The sequence below is a fragment of the Ovis canadensis genome, chromosome 10, assembly GCF_042477335.2.
Source record: "Ovis canadensis isolate MfBH-ARS-UI-01 breed Bighorn chromosome 10, ARS-UI_OviCan_v2, whole genome shotgun sequence".
NCBI lineage: Eukaryota > Metazoa > Chordata > Mammalia > Artiodactyla > Bovidae > Ovis > Ovis canadensis.
Window position 1 is genome coordinate 85,158,509 of NC_091254.1, and position 12,683 is coordinate 85,171,191.

Consider the following 12,683-nt stretch of genomic DNA (forward strand, 5'->3'; position numbering starts at 1 on the left):
GGTTATTGATATTTCTCCTGGCAATATTGATTCCAGTTTGTGCTTCTTCCAGCCCAGCATTAGGTGGCCCTATGTATATAACTGGTGTTAAGCTAGTCTGCAGCAGACCCAGAATTATAAATTTGTTCTTTCAGTAAATATTTTCAATAAAGTGTAACATACATACTGAAGCAGACATAGGTCATAGAATTAGAAATCTTGTGATTCCAAGTCTAGTAATCCTGCATCTACTCTAACAGTATTAATGGTAAATTACATTTGTGTAGTCCTTTATAATTTATTTTATACAGTTCACACATGTATGATTTCACTTAATCTCCTGATGGTCCATTTTTATCCCATGTCATGGATGAGGAGAGTTTGTCCAGAGCTCACTCAAGGTCACAGAGCTGGTCCAGGGAGCAGAGAGGGGGAATTGCTGAGGGAGGCTGGATGCTGTCCTAGGTATTGTGTTCTGTGTTAAGCCTGAGAACACTGCTCCTGTCACTTGGTAGCCAAGGTAGGGCCAGTCACCGAAGTTCACAGAGAGGCAGAACCTCACTCTTGGATTTTAGTCCTGCCACTGGCTCAGGTCACCTCTACAGAAAGAAATACATTTCTTAATTCCCATCACATATTGACATTATTTCTGCATACTCTGCATCCTCTTAGGTGGATAAACCATCAGACTATCAGTTTTTTGAATATGCAAGCATCAGATATCAGTGCATTGTTCAGAGCTGTAACATGGGGAGCAGTAGCCTAAGTCACAAGGGTTTCACTGATAGAACAGAATTCACTCATCTGAAAAGAAAACCCAACATCTGGCAGAAGATGCTTTCACATCACATTTTCTTGAACTCATAGCTCAGGTGAGCTGATCACTGTCTGATTGACCCTTTTTGAATGATCCATGAAATAGTAGAGAAAGTACCTTTTAGACATATAAAGCTAAAGGGGGCAGTAGTTTGTGAGGGCTGCCATACAAAGACCAAAGTGTAGGGGACTTAAACAGCAGAAACTTATATCCTCACAGCCCTGGAGGTTGGAAGTCTGAGGTTAGAGTGTCAGTAGGGTTGTTTTCCTCTGAGGTCTTGCTCCTTGTCTTGGAGATACCATCTTCCCTCTGTGTCTCACATGCTCTTCCCTCTCTGTGAGCTTGTGTCCTGGTCTCTTCTTATGAGAACTCCAGTCTGTTAGATTAGGACCCACCTGTATAATTTCATTTTAACTTTCTTGACTCTTTAAAGATGCTGTCTCCAAACACAGTCACATTCTGTGGTACTGAGGGATTTAGGACTTCAACATGTAAAATTGGAGGTAAGAGGGTAACAGTCAGGAAGACCAGGGGTCTCCAAATGGAGGGAGTAGGCTGCAAGTGTCAGACATTTTCTCTCTCTCTCTTAAGCTGCAGGAAGAAACAAACTACTAGTGTTATATTTTTCCCCTTCAGTGTACAAATTTATATGTGCAGAAAAAGAAATGCAAAAAGGTAAAATGGTTGTTCGCCGGGGTCCAGCCCCGGTGGATCCAGGGTGATTTGAAGGTGGGGGGATGGAGTCGGCATCTTTGGAAAAATACATATTTAATCACAGATATAGAGAGATTGGAAATGGATAGTGCAGTAGGAAGATTAGTGGAGAAAAAGAGGCTGAATAACTTGGATTACGTGGAATAGCATCCATGCTCCAGATGGGATTTCAGCCAGAAAAACTGGAGCAAGAAAGAAGCGACATGGGGGAATCAGCCTTTCCGGAAACTGATCCAATTTCTTTATTTTGGGGTTTGCTTATATACCTTTTGTTACACATAGGGATGAATACAGAATCACGCGGGAGTCAGCAGTCCTGACCTTTATCAAAATCAGGTGCTTCACATAAATGTATAAAAAAGATACATCATCTTCTGGCCATGAGTGAGACCTGCTTACATTTTATGATCCTTTCTTTCTGATAACCAAAAAAACTTATTTCTTCCAAGGGTGTTTTTTCTTAAACCAGGCACCACCCTCCAAATAAAGTTACATTCCTATAGGGTGAGGGTGTAGTGAGTTACAATCAAGAAAGGAATTTATTTAACCCAAGGTTAACAAGATTAATCTTAAAGGTTAATACTTATTTCTCCTATATGCTTAAAGGTTAATACTTATTTCTTCCTATATGCTAGTTATATTCATCATAAGGGTAGGGAACATGGAGATTTAGCAGCAAACATCAGCCCAGCAAATAAAAATCCTTTCACCAATGTTCCCCTAAGATCTATTTAGTCTTAAGATATGATAAAGTTACATTTTTACATAGCAAGGACACAGTGATTTATAACAAAGTACAGTGATCTATTACAAAAGAGAAAATCCATTAACTCAAAAAGTCTAGTATTGCTAACATCAAAAACTGGTATATTTCCTTTTCTATAGTCCAAATACATTGATTAATATATTCCCAGGTGCCTAAGGATATAGAGGCTTGGCGGCAATTATTGACTCAACAAGAAGAAAAAGTCCTATGCTAATTAAGACTCTCAAAATACTCCAAAACTCTCTGTGCTATTTATGGTTAAGAGATAGTAGTATGGATAATCCTGTCACACAAGCTAGTCTGTCAGCAGAGAGGTTTGACCTGAGACATCCTTGTCCCACCCAGAGCAGGGAATTAGCAGCAATTATTGACACAACAAATGAAAAAACCCTTCACCAATATAATTCCTAACCAACCCATTATACTAATAATTTCTAACTCCCCAAAATAATTTGCCTTTAGTAAGTCTAAAACATCTCGTGCCTCTCAGATTGGGAGGCTGTAAACAATCACATGTGGCTCTACGAACCTATACAGGCGGGCTAGATAACCTTCACAGGAGTCCGTAAGCTGAAACACTCTTGTCACGCCCAAGAATTTTTATTGCCTTGGAGCTGCACGTTTACTCCTTCTCTGAGAGAAACGGTTATGGGGGAGAGCCCCCCGTAAAGTCAGAGGTGTAGGTGAGAGCATAAAACAGACTCTGGTTTGGGGTTAGATGCTTGGGAACAGGGGGTTTCCTGAGGCTTGATCACGCCTTTGCATATGCCAAGCCTCATTCCTCATGACCTTTGCCATGGGCGGAGTTCCTCACGCTGGCCCCCGGCAGTTGTTGAGGAGGCCTTAAAAATAGTTGAGAAAAGAAGAGAAGCTAAACGTGAATAAGAAAAGGAAAGATGTACCCATTTCAATTCAGAGTTCCAAAGAATAGCAAGGAGAGATATGAAAGCCTTCCTCAGTGATCAATGCAAAGAAATAGAGGGAAAAAAAGAAAAGAATGGGAAAGACTAGAAATCTCTTCAAGAAAATTAGAAATACCAAGGGGACATTTCATGCAAAGATGGGTACAATAAAGGACAGAAATGGTATGGACCTAACAGAAGCAGAAGATAGTAAGGAGAGGTGGCAAGAATACACAGAACTTTACAAAAAAGGTATTCATGACCCAGATAATCACGATGGTGTGATCACTCATCTAGAGCCAGACATCCTGGAATATAAAGTCAAGTGGGCCTTAGGAAGCATCACTACAAACAAAGCTAATGGAGGTGATGGAATTACAGTGGAGCTCTTTTAAATTCTCAAAGACGATGCTGTGAAAGTGCTGCACTCAATATACCAGCAAATTTGGAAAACTCAGCAGTGGCCACAGGACTAGTAAAGGCGAATTTTCATTCCAATCCCAAAGAAAGGCAATGCCAAAGAATGCTCTAACTACCACGCAATTGCACTCATCTCACAGTCTGGCAAAGTAATACTCAAATTTTCCAAGCCAGGCTTCAATGGTATGTGAACTGTGAACTCTCAGATGTTTAAGCAGATGGATTTAGAAAAGGCAGAGGAACCAGAGATCAAATTGCCAACATCCACTGGATCATCAAAAAAAGCAATAGAGTTCCAGGAAAACATCTACTGCTTTATTGACTATGCCAAAGCCTTTGACTCTGTAGATCACAACAAACTGTGGGAAATCCTTCAAGTGATGGGAATACCAGACCACCTGACCTGCCTCCTGAGAAATCTATATGCAGGTCAGGAAGCAACAGTAAAAACTGGACATGGAACAACAGGCTGGTTCCAAATTGGGAAAGGAGTACATCAAGGCTGTATATTGTCACCCTGCTTATTTAACTTATATGCGGAGTACATCATGAGAAACCCTGGGCTGGATGAATCACAAGCTGGAATCAGGAATACTGGGAGAAATATCAATAACCTCAGATATGCAGATAACACCACCCTTATGGCAGAAAGTGAAGAACTAAAGACCTTCTTGATGAAAGTGAAAGAGGAGAGCTAAAAAGTTGGTTTAAAGCTCAATGTTCAGGAAACTAAGACCATGGCATCCGGTCCCATCACTTCAGGGCAAATAGATGGGGAAACAATGGGAATAATGGCATGCTTTATTTTTAGAGGCTCCCAAATTACTGCGGATGGTAACTGCTGCCATGTAAAAGACACTTACTTCTTGGAAGAAAAGTTATGAATAACCTAGACCGCATATTAAAATAAATACATTTATATTAAAAAAAGAAAAAAACAGAGACATTGCTTTGTTAACAAAGGTCCATCTAGTAAAAGCTATGGTTTTTCTAATAGTCATGTATGGGTGTGAGAGATGGACAATAAAGAAAGCTGAGCACTGAAGAATTTTTGCTTTTGAAATGTGGTGTTGGAGAATATTCTTGAGAGTCCCTTGGACAGCAAGGAGATCCAACCAGTCAATCCTAAAGGAAATCAGTCCTGAATATTCATTGGAAGGACTGATGCTAAAGATGAAACTCCAATATTTTGGCCTCCTGATGTGAAGAACTGACCTATTTGAAAGGGCCCTGATGCTGCGAATTATTGAAGCCAAGAGGAAAAGGGGATGGCAGAGGATGAGATGGTTGGATGGCATCAGCGACTCAATGGGCATGAGTTTGAGTAGGCCCCAGGAGTTGGTGACAGAGAAGACTAGCGTACTGCAGACCATGGGGACAACAAGAGTAGGACAGGACTGAGGGACTGAACTGAACTGATACAAATTTAAAAAGAGGTTTCTTTTAAAATTCTGTGTTGCCATAAGGATACCTGGTTCCACCTGAACTTAACTTTTCTTAAACCTTTAGCTAACCAAAGCATTTTTCTTATGGAAATGTTTGTCTTAAACTATGTAAATGATTTATGCATTTACCCTAGACTCTGTCTTCAGGTGGGTTCCCCCTAAGACTCAGAATTAACTTGACAAACCAGTGTGTTTTTCTCATGCAAATGCATTCTTAAGCTATGTCAGTGAGACTGTATCTGCTTAGAAACCTGACTTTATTCAAGACTCATGTCAATTATTTTATGGCCAGGGACAATTCACCTTGTGCAAATGTTATCTCAAAATAAATGCATGTTGTGTGTGAGGGGCTTGGTGCCAGTCTCTGAGTTTTGAGACATTTCGTTTCTCTAATTAGCATGCGTCTAGTAGCTATATGGATCTTCCCTGTAGCCCACATGGTAAAGAATCTGCCTGCAATGCAGGAGACCTGAGTTAGATATCTGGGTCAGAAAGATACTTTGGAGAAGGGAATGACAATCCACTCCAGTATTCTTGTCTGGAGAATCCCATGGACAGAGAAGCCTGGCGGGCCACAGTCCATGTGGTCGCAATGAGTCGGACACGACTGAGCGACTAACTACTACTACTAGTAGCTATATACCATCAGCCTAAAAACTAGCAGAGGGCACTCTTTCTGCCACCTTCTGATGTCTATGTCAGAAGCTTTCTCTATCTCTTTTATACGTTAATAAAACTTTATTACACAAAAGCTCTGAGTGATCAAGCCTCATCACTGGCCGCAAATTGAATTCTTCTCCTCTGGAGGCCAAGAATCATGGTATCTTTCATGGTTCAGCAACAGCCTTTCAGAGGGGACATAATAGATCCAAGAATAGATGCTTGTCATCTGTTCTGTTCTGTGATGACGCAGATCAGGTTGAGGTTTTTTGAAGTTTCTTTGTTCCCAGTGTATAACAGGAGTGCTATTTTGTCTATTAGTGAAATCATCTAATACAGCCCAGAAGTTATAAAATTCTCATATCCGAGCTCTAGGAGCCTGGTCCAGTTGGATAGATGGAGGAGGCACTTAGCATCCACGTGGTCTTGTGTCTCTCAGGGTCTCTGAGCCTCAGGTCCTCATCTGTGTGTAGAGCAGGATTACAGCCCTGCTGGCTTCTTCACACTTATCACAGGGATCAGATGAGAGAGCACATGCTTAAGTGCTTTGAGAATATAGAGCATTTTACAGTATAAAAATGGGATCATTTTGTAAAAGGCTGTAGGTAAAATCTTGCCTCCCAATAATAAAACAAATATACCCATAGTTCTTCTAGGTTGCTTTAGAGATTTTAAATCAGGGGCCCCCAACTGCTGAAGATACTTTTCAGTATTCAGTTCAGGTATTTCAGACCATGAAGCAAAGTCCTTTTCAGTTAAAAGTTGCTAAAAATAATATTTTCTTTACAAAAAATTATATTGAGAAGGGTTATGGAGAAAAGAATCAGATGATTTTGGAAAGAATATTAAGCAGTAGAAAATGAAATGAATTTTCTTTTGTTCCTTTAACTGTTTTTAGTTTCACCAAAAGAGTAAATGTATAATCACAAAATATGTCTATCTTAATAAAATGGAGGAGGGTGATATTATGCAATTAAACTCCCCTCTACTCCCACCAAAGGGTTTTTTTAAAGTGCTTCCATTACAGTGGAAATAGCCTCAGATTTCAGCCTGTGAAGCATTCTTGGAGGGTTTATTTTTCTCCTTAGTTCAGTTCAGTCACTCAATCATGTCCGACTCTTTGCGAACCCATAAATCACAGCGCACCAGGCCTCCCTGTCCATCACCAACTCCCTGAGTTCACTCAGACTCGCATCCATCGAGTCAGTGATGCCATCCAGCCATCTCATCCTCTGTCATCCCCTTCTCCTCCTACCCCCAATCCCTCCCAGCATCAGAGTCTTCCAATGAATCAACTATTCACATGATGTGGCCAAAGTACTGGAGTTTCAGCTGTAGCATCATTCCTTCCCAAGAAATCCCAGGGTTGATCTCCATCAGAATGGACTGGTTGGATCTCCTTGCAGTCCAAGGGACTCTCAAGAGTCTTCATCAACACCACAGTTCAAAAGCATCGATTCTTCAGTGTTCAGCCTTCTTCACAGTCCAACTCTCACATCCATACATGACCACAGGAAAAACCATAGCCTTGACTAGACAGACCTTAGTCAGCAAAGTAATGTCTCTGCTTTTAAATATGCTGTATAGGTTGGTCATAACTTTTCTTCCAAGGAGTAAGCGTCTTTTAATTTCATGGCTGCAGTCACCATCTGCAGTGATTTTGGAGCCCAAAGAAATAAAGTCTGACACTGTTTCCACTGTTTCCCCATCTATTTCCTATGAAGTTATGGGACCAGATGCCATGATCTTCGTTTTCTGAATGTTGAGCTTTAAGCCAACTTTTTCACTCTCCTCTTTCACTTCCATCAAGAGGCTTTTTGGTTCCTCTTCACTTTCTGCCATAAGGGTAGTGTCATCCGCATATCTGAGGTTATTGATATTTCTCCCGGCAATCTTGATTCCAGCTTGTGTTTCTTCCAGTCCAGCATTTCTCATGATGTACTCTGCATAGAAGTTAAATAAACAGGGTGACAATATACAGCCTTGACGTACTCCTTTTCCTATTTGGAACCAGTGTGTTTTTCCATGTCCAGTTCTAACTGCTGCTTCCTGACCTGCATACAGATTTCTCAAGAGGCAGGTCAGGTGGTCTGGTATTCCCATCTCCTTCAGAATTTTCCACAGTTTATTGTGATTCACACAGTCAAAACTTTGGCCTAGTCAATAAAGCAGAAATAGATGTTCTTCTTGAACTCTCTTGCTTTTTCCATGATCCAGCGGGTGTTGGCAATTTGACCTCTGGTTCCTCTGCCTTTTCTAAAACCAGCTTGAACATCAGGAACTTCACGGTTCACGTATTGCTGAAGCCTGACTTGGAGAATTTTGAGCATTACTTTAGTAGCATGTGAGATGAGTGCAGTTGTGCGGTAATTTGAGCATTCTTTGGCATTGCCTTTCTTTGGAATTGGAATGAAAACTGCCCTTTTCCTGTCCTGTGGCCACTGCTGAGTTTTCCAAATTTGCTGGCATATTGAGTGCAGCACTTTCACAGCATCATCTTTCAGGATTTGAAACAGCTCAACTGGAATTCCATCACCTCCACTATCTTTGTTCATAGTGATGCTTTCTAAGGCCCACTTGACTTCACATTCCAGGATGTCTGGCTCTAGATGAGTGATCACACCATCGTGATTATCTGGGTCATGAAGATCTTTTTTGTACAGTTCTTCTGTGTATTCTTGCCACCTCTTCTTAATATCTTCTGCTTCTGTTAGATCCATACCATTTCTGTCCTTTATCGAGCCCATCTTTGCATGAAATGTTCCCTTGGTATCTATAATTTTCTTGAAGAGATCTCTAGTCTTTCCCATTCTGTTCTTTTCCTCTGTTTCTTTGCACTAATCACTGAAGAACGCTTTCTTATCTCTTCTTGCTATTTTTTGGAACTCTGCATTCAGATGCATATACCTTTCCTTTTCTGCTTTGCTTTTCGCCTCTCTTCTTTTCACAGCTATTTGTAAGGCCTCCCCAGGCAGCCATTTTGCTTTTTTTTTTTGCATTTCTTTTCCGTGGGGATGGTCTTGATCTCTGTCTCCTGTACAATGTCACAAACCTCATGCCATAGTTCATCAGGCACTCTATCTATCAGATCTAGGCCCTTATATCTATTTCTCACTTCCACTGTATAATCATAAGGGATTTGATTTAGGTCATACCTGCATGGTTTAGCGGTTTTCCCTACTTTCTCAATTTGAGTCTGAATTTGGTAATAAGGAGTTCATGATCTGAGCCGCAGTTAGCTCCTGGTCTTGTTTTTGTTGACTGTATAGAGCTTCTCCATCTTTGGCTGCAAAGCATATATTCAATCTGATTTCGGTGTTGACCATCTGGTGATGCCCATATGTAGAGTCTTCTCTTGTGTTGTTGGAAGAGGTTGTTTGCTATGACCAGTGCATTTTCTTGGCAAAACTCTATTTTTCCCCTTACGTGACATTTAAATATATAGCATTTCATGTGCAGAGCAGGTTATGTTAGCAACAAGAGAATAACAAAGTGCACTTACTATGAAGGTAGGTGTCCTAGTGCTTTTCTGTTTCACGCGTGAAGTTCATTCTCTCTCATGATAACTTTGTTTACAGGGCCCACAATGCACTTGCGGTCAGGTTTTATAAAAGAGATCTGGAATCATATGGCTAAGCAACCCAGTTTGTGATATGAGTCAGCCTCTGATAGAGGATACATTTTCTGTTTTAAAGACTCAATTGAAACTTTTCACATTCTTTGAGGAAAAGAGTTACACTTGAAGTCGTTTTTGCCCAAACCTGTTCAGAGATAAAATAATGTCAGGGCTTGTGAAACCTTACTTTGTTATGTGCATATGTAAGGAACCAAGATATTATACAGCTACTAAAAACTGATGACTGTGGAACTTGACAGCACTTTACTTCCTCTGTGTTTTGATTATACACTGAAAAAATACTGATATACCTGATGTACTTAAAAATACTGATATAGCTGTATCTCTTCCAGTCCAGCTAGAATTTGGTAGAATTCAAGAGCTCAAAGGTCTGGCACAGATCTGTCCTATTTCTGGGTATCATCTTATGTTTTAGAGAAGTCTCTTGGTTGAGTCATTGTTAAAGCGTTGGATTCTCTTTTCATTCTTGGGGCCCACTATCCACAGATCACATCTTTATAGGCCCTATAACTGCTCTGCCACACAAATTAAACACCAGGATATTTCATACATATATGCCAGTGTTTCAGTGCCTGTCAATCAGAGTTTATAAAATATAAAGATAACAACCTGATACTAACATCCAAATCTGTTGTGCTCTTTTTATGTGTGAAAATGACAAACCCTGTTCAGATGCTAGATTTCCTATCCTCTTTGTTACCCTGTTTTTAACTTATTTCAGGGAATAAAATGATTTTGCTTATCAATTTATTATAGTGATAAAGCATATCTGTGAATCAGAATGATCAGAAATCTAGGAGATCTGTAGGTTATTTGGCATTACATCCAGACCCACTGGGGGTTTTAATGGGGCTACTTCCTCCATAGAATAAATACAGCCCTGGTGTTTTAAAACTATGCCTCCAATAGTGATATGGTTGCTTCACGTGAAGAAGAAAACCTAGAAATGTGTTGCCCTAGGAGGAGGACTTTAAAACTTTTAAACATATTGTTTTTGTCTTTTTCTCCCTCAGGTGTACTTCAAAAGGAGATAGCCAGATATTATAGTGACCTTGTGGTTACCAGTGTTTCCAGTGGACAGCCCTCAACCTCAACAATTTTTGAATCAACACTGTGATTGTACCATGAGTTCGTGTCTATTCCAAAGGCTTTTTTCCAATAGGTTTTGCACTGCATAAACTATATTCTACTTGTTTTACACCAGCAACAAATATTTAACATTAAAAAAATGTGAGTTTTCCAACTTCACTCAGTGATTTCAAGCTCTTGAAAAGGATTTATTATGTTTACTTAAATGTTATATTACTTTCTTTCTTATCCAAATCAGAGGTGCAGGCCACCAATAATAGCCATTTCCCAGGTTTTGTGTCTTCAAAAACTCCAGAGCCAAACTCATTTTCTAAGTTTGGAGACAAATTTGTCACAGGTGTTTTTTCTTTCTTTTCTTTTCTTTTTTCTTCTTTTTTTTTTTTTTCTGTTTCCAGAATTCCCTTTTACTTTCCAGTTATATCAGGGATTCTGTTTACTTGAAGACTGTGTGAAGGTGCTGTTTTGTGTCACCACTTCCTTTAACGTGACTAGGATCCATTTTTCAACCCAAAGACCTCTGATTAAAATACTACAGAGAAAACTGATAGGAAAACATAACAATAACAGTTATTGACTATGCCAAAGCCTTTGACTGTGGTGTGGATCACAATAAACTGTGGAAAATTCTGAGAGAGATGGGAATACCAGACCTCCTGACCTGCCTCTTGAGATTCTTTATGCAGGTCAGGAAGCAACAGTTAGAACTGGGCATGGAACAACAGACTCATTCCAAACAAGAAAAGGAGTACGTCAAGGCTGTATATTGTCACCCTGCTTATTTAACTTCTATGCAGAGTACATCATGAGAAATGCTGGACTGGAAGAAACACAAGCTGGAATCAAGATAGCTGGGAGAAATATCAATAAACTCAGATATGCAGATGACACCACCCTTATGGCAGAAAGTGAAGAGGAACTAAAAAGCCTCTTGATGCAAGTGAAACAGGAGAGTGAAAAAGTTGGCTTAAAGCTCAACATTCAGAAAATGAAGATCATGTCATCCGGTCCCATCATTTCATGGGAAATAGATGGGGAAACAGTGAAAACAGTATCAGACTTTATTTTTCTGGGCTCCAAAATCACTGCAGATGGTGACTGAAGCCATGAAATTAAAAGATGCTTACTCCTTGGAAGAAAAGTTATGAGCAACCTAGATAGCATATTCAAAAGCAGAGACATTACTTTGCCGACTAAGGTCCATCTAGTCAAGGCTATGGTTTTTCCAGTAGTCATGTATGGATGTGAGAGTTGGACTGTGAAGAAGGCTGAGCGCTGAAGAATTGATGCTTTTGAACTGTGGTGTTGATGAAGACTCTTGAGAGTCCCTTGGACTGCAAGGAGATCCAACCAGTCTATTCTGAAGGAGATCAACCCTGGGATTTCTTGGGAAGGAATGATGCTACAGCTGAAACTCCAGTACTTTGGCCACCTCATGCAACGAGTTGACTCATTGGAAAAGACTCTGATGCTGGGAGGGATTGGGGGCAGGAGGAGAAGGGGACGACAGAGGATGAGATGGCTGGATGGCATCACTGACTCAATGAACGTGAGTCTGAGTGAACTCAGGGAGTTAGTGATGGACAGGGAGGCCTGGCATGCTGCAATTTATGGGGTCTCAAACAGTCAGACACGACTGAGCGACTGAGAAAAAAAGTAACAAAAAATAGATATATGGTTAAATATAGAAGGACAATATTATATGTTCTCAAAGAGAAGGAGGAGAAAATATGCTCTCTCAAAATAGGAGCCCTTCTAAGGGATTTGTTAATGAAGGACAGACATGTGCTAGACTGTCTTCTAGATAGAGGATTTTAGGTTTTTTTGTGTTTGTTTGTTTGTTTGTTTTTACATTACAAAAATGGTAAAGTATATATAACATAAAATTTACCATACAACCATTTTAAGTCACATAATCCAGTGGCATTAATCACATTCACAGTATTGTGTAGCCAGGTTATCTGGGTAAATTTTGGTGATTACGTTTTTTCCTATTCAGTGTATTATTTCTGCAGAGTCATTTTGATAAGTTATTTCCTGTGAGTTTTTCTTGATTGGCATAAATTTATTCACAGTATCTTGTATGTTTAATATCTGCAGCACCTCTAACTGTGTTCTTTTGGTTTTCTAATTTTCTTTTAGCCTTCTTTTTTTAATAAATAATCTTGCATAACTTTTTCCTGTTTTCAAAGAATCAACTTTCTGCTCTTTTCCCTAGTTCGTCATATCCTTCTTTCCTGCAACTTTTCCTTAACTT

General features: G+C 39.9%; 1 protein-coding gene across 2 annotated transcripts in view; it reads left to right on the forward strand.

Annotated features, from left to right (window-relative positions):
* The window catches only part of LOC138446668 (ATP-binding cassette sub-family C member 4-like), a 172,526-nt gene extending 161,938 nt beyond the window's left edge, over nucleotides 1-10,588 (forward strand). For both annotated transcript variants that reach the window (XM_069601890.1, XM_069601891.1), the window contains one exon: nucleotides 10,354-10,588. The gene's annotated coding sequence lies outside the window, so the exon portion shown is untranslated. The remainder of the gene's footprint in view (nucleotides 1-10,353) is intronic.
* Nucleotides 10,589-12,683: the final 2,095 nt, after the last annotated feature.